Consider the following 9,822-nt stretch of genomic DNA (forward strand, 5'->3'; position numbering starts at 1 on the left):
GCTCTTATTTGCGTATGTTAACCAGCATATATGCTTAGTCGCTGCTCCAGCCTCACCACTTTACCCCTTCCTTTCCCTTTAAGCTTTGCTAGTCTTGATACCCATGGTAATGGGATTGCTGAGTCGTCGTGGCTCACAGATTACTACAACAATAGTTGCAGGTACAGGTTATGCGATGATCATGACGCGAGAGCGATGTTTGCTTGTTTGGAGTTCTTCTTCTGTTTCTTCTTCGATCAGGGGATAGGTTCCAGGTCGGCAACCTGGGCTAGCAGGGTGGATGTCGTTTGAGTTTCTGTTTGTGATTCATCCGTAGTCGGATGATGCTCTGATGTATTGTGATGTTGTATTCGTTTGGCATTGTATGCCTCTTGTATGTATCCCCATCTATTATGTAATGTTGATGTAATGATATCCACCTTGCAAAAGCGTTTCAATATGCGGGTCTATCCTTGGTGGGACCTTCGAGTTCCTTTTGGATAGGGTCGCATATTGGGCGTGACAACGGTGACCTCCATCCTGCCGCTCCGCTGGTCTTGGTCTCGTTGCACTGAAATGGCAACCTTTGCCTGATGCCTCGGTACTCCACGTCTGTGCTTGTCCCCTTTGCACCAAATAGGAAACAAGGACACTGCGCAGGCCGGCGCCCGCCTGGTCTTGATCGTCATGCCTTGCGTCACGAGCACCTCGCGAGGTACCCTGCCTTGATCTTTCCGCCTCCTCGCGAGCCTGCCTGGCGAGGTCATCCCTGAGGAAGCCTTGCGTCGTCCGCCCCGTGAGGCTTGGCCCCTCGCGAAGGTCTTGAGTCTTGTGCTGATGAAGATGGGTCGTACTGAGCCACTCGGCAGCGGCAGCCCTGCAAAGCGCTACCTCACCAGGCCCTCAGTGCCCCCATCACTCCCTCGGAGCAACCAATGGCTGGCCGGCAATCGTAATGGCAATCTTTGCTTCCCTCATATTGGTTTACAGGATCTACCTGAGGAGTAGCATGGGGGAAGCCATCATGAGCTCTCTCTAAATCTTGTACCCATGTGATCCGCTCACGCGTTAAAAGGGGGGCTCTTGAGCATCGCGACTCAGGAGCTCTTACTGGCTCTCCAGCCCTCACCCCCTGGCCTTGTCCACGGCATCGCGACCTGGCATACTAGCGGCGGCTGAGCTCGCTCGAGGGCCGGGACCTGAGGACGTAGAGCACGAGGGAGAAGTGCGGGGAAGGGAGGAGAAGCTCACGAAGGCCTGACCCAGCAACATCCGAGTTGCCGACACGCAGGTCCGGCACCTCGCGAAGGAATGGCTCCAAGCTTTCGAGATAAGTCACGCTCCTGGAGCAGCTAATTGATGCAACACCAAACCCTCAATTAAATGCGGCTTTGTGACGGCGACGTTGCCTTCCTTTCTCACCTTGTGGCGGCTGCTTGAGCGCTAAAGGGGACCTCCTGAGCATCGTGCCTTAGGGGCTCTTACTGGACCTCGGGCCGCTCACCTCCTGGCCTTGACCACGGCATCACGACCTGGCATACCACCGACGGCTGAAGCCTGCCTGGGGATCGGGACCTGTCAGTGTAGAGCACCAAGCCGTCGCGAGGTTAGAAAGGGGGAACCGAGCTGGGGCAGGACAACCATCTTGCACCACTCCATAATAAGGATGATATTAACAAAGGACACTGCGGACGCTCTACATGCCCCCACGGGGTATTTCCCTGATTCCTCGCAGGGAACAAAAGGCGCTAATCCTAAGGAGCCCTAACTACATGTGCCTCCATGGTCGACGCCATCATCAGCAGTGGGCCAGCAAGCGCCGGCGCCAACCCCATCCAGATTAGGCGTGCCGGCGGCCTTATGCTGCTGCCTTGCTCCGAGTGCGACACGAGCTCGGGGGCTCGTAGATGTCATCATTCGTCTCCGGAGTCATGAGAAGCTCGGGAGAGTCGCTGGACCCTCTCGCATCTCCGCTGCTGCCAGAGGAGCTGCCAAGGAAGCAGAGGGCAGGCACGGCCCTTGCCATGCCGGCGTCCTGACCGCCTCCTCTGGGGCAGCACTCCAGCCGGCGTCCTTCCGCGTCGAAGATCTTGAGGCGCATCAGGGAGGCACCATCGTATTCTAGGTGAATCACGAGGGCACCTCCTGTTCGGCAGACCTGGGCGATCTCGCCCCAGCCCCAGGTCATGTAGATCTTGCCCGGAGCAACGACCTCGACCTCCGCTCCGGTCGCGGGGGTGCTGCAGTCGGTGTTCTGCAGCCAGAGCTCAAGAGGCCCCCTCGGCGGAACCTCGAAGGAGAAGGAAGGAGGGAGGCGTATCCAGGAGCTTGGAGGCATGGTGGCGTGAAGAACTAGCTCGTGAGAGGAGCCCTCAGCATGGACCCCAGGAGCAAAGCGTGCACCGCCACAACTCGTCGATGACACCGGCGGTGTAGGCGACGCCGCTCGGCGTCCTCCTCTCCAAGCCCCGCAGCCCGGGCGTACAGAGGTAGTGGAAACCCAGGGGGTGGCTGCTCGTACCAAGGCCTCGACGTCTTTGGCCTAGCAACCTCATCACAGCGGCCAGGGTCCGGCCGTTTCTACGGCGGGAGCGGGTCGGGCCCCTCTCGGGGAGCCTTCCCTTTCTCCTCAGCTGAGAACCGGTGGATCGGCGCCAATGGTGGTAGGATGGAGGAAGAGCGAGGAAGAAGAAGGAACGGAGCAAGAAGAGATGGACTGCAGGGGCTCACGCTAATCCGCATTTATAGTCAGAGGAGGCCAACCGTCGGCCTCCACGATCGCAGGTAATCATGACTCATTTTTGCATGCAGGGACTTGTCAAGTCGGGCAGTTGTCGAGGCAGCATGGGGAAGCTGTAGGACCTTGAAGTATGTCTAGAGGGGGGGGTGATTAGACTACTTGACCAATAAAAACTTAACCTTTTCCCAATTTTAGAGTTTGGCAGATTTTAGCTACTTTAGGACAAGTCAAGCAATCATCACACAATTCAAGGAAGCATGCAAAGAGTGTATAGGCAGCGGAAATTAAAGCATGCAACTTGCAAGAAAGTAAAGGGAAGGGTTTGGAGGATTCAAACGCAATTGGAGACACGGATGTTTTTGGCGTGGTTCTGATAGGTGGTGCTATCGTACATCCACGTTGATGGAGACTTCAACCCACGAAGGGTAACGGCTGCGCGAGTCCACGGAGGGCTCCACCCACGAAGGGTCCACGAAGAAGCAACCTTGTCTATCCCACCATGGCCGTCGCCCACGAAGGACTTGCCTCACTAGCGGTAGATCTTCACGAAGTAGGCGATCTCCTTGCCCTTACAAACTCCTTGGTTCAACTCCACAATCTTGTCGGAGGCTCCCAAGTGACACCTAGCCAATCTAGGAGACACCACTCTCCAAGAAGTAACAAATGGTGCGTTGATGATGAACTCCTTGCTCTTGTGCTTCAAATGATAGTCTCCCCAACACTCAACTCTCTCTCATAGGTTTTGGATCTGGTGGAAAGAAGGTTTGAGTGGAAAGCAACTTGGGGAAGGCTAGAGATCAAGATTCATATGGTAGGAATGGAATATCTTGGCCTCAACACATGAGTAGGTGGTTCTCTCTCAGAAATGGTAAGTTGGAAGTGTAGGTTCGTTCTGATGGCTCTCTCCACGAATGAAGAGGAGGTGGAGGGGTATATATAGCCTCCACACAAAATCTAACCGTTACACACAATTTACCAAACTCGGTGGGACCGAATCGTTAAACTCGGTCGGACCGATTTAGTAAACCTAGTGACCGTTAGTGATTTTCGGTGGGACTGACATGCATCTCGGTGAGGCCGATTCGGTTAGGGTTAGGGCATAACGTAATCTCGGTGAGACCGATTACACAAACTCGGTGAGACCGATTTGGTAATAAGCTTTCCAGAGAGTTGGTCAGGTAAACTCGGTGGGACCGATTTGCTCTTTTCGGTGAGACCGAAATGTTACAAAAAGGAAACAGAGAGTTTACATTGCAATCTCGGTGGGACCGATCGCTCACTTCGGTTAGACCGAAACGTTACGAAGGGAAACAGAGAGATTGCAACCCCATCTCGGTGAGACCGAGATCCCTATCGGTAAGACCGATTTGCTTAGGGTTTGTGGCAGTGGCTATGACTTTTGGAATCGGTGGCGCCGGATAGAAAGAATCGGTGTGACCGATTTTGGCTTTAGGTTTAGGTCATTTGTGGATGTGGGAAAGTAGTTGAGGGTTTTGGAGCATATCACTAAGCACATGAAGCAAGAGGCTCATTAAGCAACACCTCATCCCTTCTTGATAGTATTGGCTTTTCCTATAGACTCAATGTGATCTTGGATCACTAAAATGTAAAATGAAGAGTCTTGAGCTTTTGAGCTTGAGCCAATCCTTTGTCCTTAGTATTTTGAGGGATCCACTTTCATCATCCATGCCATGCCATTCATTGAGCTTTCCTGAAATAATAGTCTTGGAATAGCATTAGCTCAATGAGCTATATGTTGTTATGAATTACCAAAACCACCTAGGGATAGTTGCACTTTCAATCTCCCCCTTTTTGGTAATTGATGACAACATATAGATCAAAGCTTCGACAAATGATAATAAAATTTAAATAACATCGTCGCTTTGAGAAGTATGTGATAAGCTAGAGCTCCCCCTAAATTTGTGCACAGTTTTAGATTTGCTTTGGGCTGCAAATGCACAATGAATTAGGCTCATGGGTTACTCTTCCATGTCACATACATCTTGGTGGAGCGCTCAAAATAATAAACAATGAATACATGCACTCATCACCAAGCATAGTGAGTGATCACATAAGATAGATAGGATAATATCAAGCATGCATAAGTGTAGCTTATGATCAAACACATGATCATCAATGTCTCACAAGCATAGTATCTCAACCAAAAGCAAACAAAGATTGAAAACCCACCAAATAAAGCAAGAGAGAACAAAAGCAACACTCTCTCTCTCTCGAAGCCTATGATCTATACATTTTTCTCCCCCTTTGGCAACAAGTTACCAAAAAGTTCATAGAAAATGCATAGTGCTAGATCGACTCTCAGGCTTGATCTTCTGGTGGTGGTGTAGAGATGGCTCCTTGGATGAAGGATTCAGTTGAAGTGGATGGAGCTGGAGGAGTTGGTGCTGGAGCTGGTTGCACTGGAACTGTAGGGGCAGTGGCTGGTGCTGAAGTTGTTGCTCTAGTGTCTGTCACTGGCACTGCAACTGACCTCTGGGCTCTGGGCACTCTGGCAAACACATTGGTGGTAGTCTTGCCCTTCCTCTCCTGCATGTCATCCTGCAGCTGCTCCACAACTGACTGAATCTCAGTTACCTTGACATCTAGATCATAGAATTTTTGTTCCATGATTCTTTCCAGGCTCTCCTGGTTTTGAGTTAGGGTGGCCAACCCCTTCTAAATCCTCAGAGATGATGCTATCAAGTAACCAAGCTGCTCGTGTTTGGTTTTCAAGAAATATTCAGATGCCCCCTCTTGAGTTGGCATCTTGGCAGCCTTCTCCCTCTTTGCCTTCTCCTTCTTCTCCTGAGCTTGAACTGATTGTGGATCATCTTCATTCATGACAACCTCATTGTCCTCAAAGTCTGGATAAAGTGGAAAGTGTTCCTTATCCAACTGATATTTTCCTGTGCCCATCTTTGAGTTTATCAATTCTTGAATCTAAGGTGCATATCCATAGCTCCTCTTCTGATCTGCTGCAGTCCTCTTGATTGTTTCAATGATCAGGCTCATGACTTTGAACTTCTGTGGCACATCAAACACATGCAACATGTTGATGGCATGCCCTCTGATCATGTTATGGTCACCAGACTTGGGCAACAAAGTGTGCCTCAGAATCCAATTTATGGTTGGCAACCCTGATAGCAGAAAGTGAACTGGTCCAAACTTGTGAGTCTCTAATGCCTTGTCTAGAATTTCCTTGTACATGTGAGCCATTGAATTATGACCCAACTCCTCTTTGCATAAATGTCTAGGTCATCCTCTTTCTCTTTGGGGGCATTGATCAGACTTGCCCATTCTTCAATAGTGGACTGGTACCTTGTACCTTTAGACATCCAAACTATTCTTCCAACTGGGTAAAAGTGTGCTGTGGAGTAGAACTGCATGATAAGCTCATCATTCCAGTTGGTGAACTTCTGTCTGACAAAATCTGCAATCCACAAGCAACAAAGCTGTCTTGCACTCCAGGATAGTGCTGTTCATTTTCCTTGATGAATTTCCAGTCAACCCACCTCATGTCACAGACTATGGGCTTCTTGTCCAACAGAATTGTTTCATAGAAGTCCTACTGTTCCTTTGTGTGGAACCTGTAGTCAACAGCAGTTCTTCTTCTTGAAGCATATGGATCTTCCATTCTCCACAGTCTCAACCCTGAATCCTTCCTGATTCTCATGTCCTCAGCCACAGGATGGGCATCATTGTGGCCTGGTATCTTGGGCTTGAGCTTTCTAAGAACCTGTCCTTCTTCATCTGAATCTTCAACAACATTGGGCACTGGGGCCTTGTTCTTCTCTGCAGCTAGAATACTCCTAGTATTCCTCTTTGGAACTTGCTTGGCCTTGGAGGCAGCTTTGGGTGATTCCTTGGGCTTGGATGTTGCAGCCCCTGATCTGATTGCATCTCCCATAAGCTTAGCTGCCTTAGGAGCTGGTGCAGCATCCTCTTCCTCTTCCATCATGGAAGGTTGACCAACAATTCTGGCCATGGTCTTCTTGACCCTTTCCTTCCTCTTCTTTCCTTCAGCAGCTGGCTCTTTGGGATCAGGCCTTTTAGGCGGTTGAGTTGATGCTCTGGCCTTGGCATTGGTTGTCTTCTTGGCAGGACTTTTCTTTCATGCCTGGCTTTTGTGCTTTGCTGAGCCATATTCCTTCTTGAGCACCACTTTCTTGGAAGTAGCCTCATCTTCCTCAGCTTTGTAATCTTCATCCTCTGAATCTGAAGTTCTTTTCCTCCTTTGCCTAGTTGCAGCCTTAGGCAAATTGCTAGGAGTACTTCTGCTCCCTTCATCTGAAGTTGAGGGACTAGTGCCCTCACTCAAGTCCATCTGCTCTTCTGACCTATTCTGGCTGTCACTTTGATCAGACATACTGCAAAAGCTGACTGCTGACCCTGTGAAGAGTTATAGATGAGATAGAAAAGATGAGCATCACAAAATGCAGAGGTTTTTGCAAAAGAATGACTCAAAAGTTCAGTTTTAGTTTTCCACAGAAAGCATTTCGGATCCACCGATTTTCAAACTCGGTGATACCGAAGCAGTTTTGGAACCTAAACTGATGATCTCGGTTGGACCGAGTTTCAGTTCAGTGGTACCGAGACTGCTAGGGTTTCACAGAATCCTCAAATCGGTTGCACCGATTAGTAATTCTCGGTCAGACCGAGAGTCACTAGTGCAATGGCATAAGCCAAATCGGTGAGACCGAGTTTTTCAACTCGGTGGGTCCGAGATGGTTTCGGCGGAAACCTAACCCTAAAAATTTGAATCACATCTAATCTATGAACTACTTTGGCTGGATAGAAGAGTTTCAATCGTGGCAAGAATCAATATGAAAACAATGTGCCAGGAATCAGACGTGGATAGCACAAAGATTAAGTCCATACCCTAACTTGGTGGTGGACTTGCTACGGCGGCAACGGCGGGGACGAAATCCGTTGACGGCGGCGGAGACCAGCGACAGGAGGCTGCTGGCGACGAGGAGACGATCCGGAGACCACGATGGCAGAGCGAGCTGTTGCGCGGGCGAAGGGTTTCGGAGAAATTTCCAAAATTTTGCCCGTGGCTATATATAGCTCGACCCTGTCGGTGTGACCGAGTGGAACAACTCGGTGGCACCGAGATGCATAACTGTGTTCAGTTACAGCAAATCGGTGAGACCGAAAAGTTCAAATCGGTTGCACCGAGATTGAAAACTCAGATCAACTTGATGATCTCGGTAGGACCGAAATGGAAGGATCGGTCAGACCGAGAATCACTAAGAGGTTTTGGAAGTTTAAGTCTATGACGAATCGGGGACTCCGAGTGCTCCTCACACAGAGTGGTTCGAATCTGACTTGATCAAATTTTGTGATGTAGCATGAATAGAGTTTGAGACGAGAAAAGCATAGATAGCTAAAGAAGGTTCTTAGGCATTCTTGTCCATCCACTTGGCACAAAGAAAAGAATCCAAACAAACAAAACAACAAGTGGATGTCCTTGAATGAGTAAAATATGCACCAACATGCTCACACAATAAGATGGCAATTGAAATATGTGGCAAAGCATGCACAACCAATTTAGCATCTATCAAGCAATTGGCGATGACTAGGTCATCTATATATGAGTATATTGACTTAGGAGTCAAATGAGAACATTTGATCATAGGTCATACTCATCGTTTAAGCTCAAGTGGGGTTACCACTTTTACATAATGCATTAATGTGTTCACACCATTAGAGTTGCTTTGACTCAATTCTTAGAGTTAAGCTCCCCCTAGATGTGAGATCCCCCCTTAGAGGGATGAACTAACCTTGGGTTTTGTCGATGATGACTTCATGTAGGTGTTGAAGATGTAGATGCTCAATGTTGATGTAGATCATTTGGAGCAATCCTTTGGAGTGAGTTGCACTTTCAACTTGCCTACATGGGTTAGTCCCACAAGGAACAAACAAGAATATCCATAGACATAGAGTGATGCACACACAAGATGATGTCCATGAAAACATTAGGTTACCTTGTCCCTTGCCTTACCAACATGAGGGTTTGTGACTCCTTGAACTAGTGCAAGATGTGAAAGTTGATTGCACTTGTTCTTGCCAAAATGATATGAGTGAAGAATGTTGGCGGAGTCACCCTCAAGAACTCTCTAGTTCTTCTTCTTCGGGATCCACATCATCTTGATGGGAATCCTTGGAGTTGTAGTTGTACTTGATGAAGTAGAACTTGACGTAGTCTTGGGGACCCACTTGAACGAGGCTTTAGGTGCTTCTTCAAATGCATCAATCTCTTCTTGAAGCTTGTCCTTGCCTTTGTTCTTGTGGTCTTGTGGTGGAAGATCATCTTGAGCTTGTGTCCCCTTGAAGGAAGTAGGATCATACTTCTCTTGTTGAGGAACAAACTTTGTCTTGGGGTATTGATCTTCTTCCCACTCAACTCCATTGGCGTTGAACTTTCGTTCAAAACCAACACCTTGATTCTTCCGGTGCCTTCCTTGCTTGCGTACAATTTCCTCGAATTGCTTACTCCCGGCAAGGCTCTTGTAAACACCTTTCTCTATAATTCCCTTCAATAAACTATTTTCTTGCTCAAGTGTAACTTGGCTAAGAGAATCATTAGTGGAATCAAGAGAACTACTAGAAGCAACAACATTGGATTTGACATTATTATTGTTACTACTAGAGGAAGTATCTTTCTTGTACTTGTTACTAGACTTGACTTGAGGCATGTAAGTAGATAAGAGTAAACGCTTGGCAATGTAAGAAGAACTTTTCTTGCGGAGATCATCATTGATTGCCTTTAAGAACTCATGCTCTTGCTCAAGATTGAGCTTTTCAAAGCGTAACTTCTCATGAGCCCTTAAAAGTTCTCGATGATCTTCGAAGATAGTTTCATGAGCCAACTTAAGAGTGTTTAGTTCTTTAGTTAGAAGCTCAATTTTCTCCTTATCATTGTCATTCGTTTGATTAGCATGATTAATTGACGTTTCATCATAGTATTCATCACTAGAGTTGTCAACAAGTAAATCATCATCCACAAGCAAGTCATCTTCATCACTATTAAAATCAACATACTCGGGATGTGTTACCTTTGGACCTTTGGCCATGAAGCATCTTCCAACACCTTCATTTGG

This window comes from Triticum aestivum, chromosome 5B (assembly GCF_018294505.1).
Source record: "Triticum aestivum cultivar Chinese Spring chromosome 5B, IWGSC CS RefSeq v2.1, whole genome shotgun sequence".
Lineage (NCBI taxonomy): Eukaryota > Viridiplantae > Streptophyta > Magnoliopsida > Poales > Poaceae > Triticum > Triticum aestivum.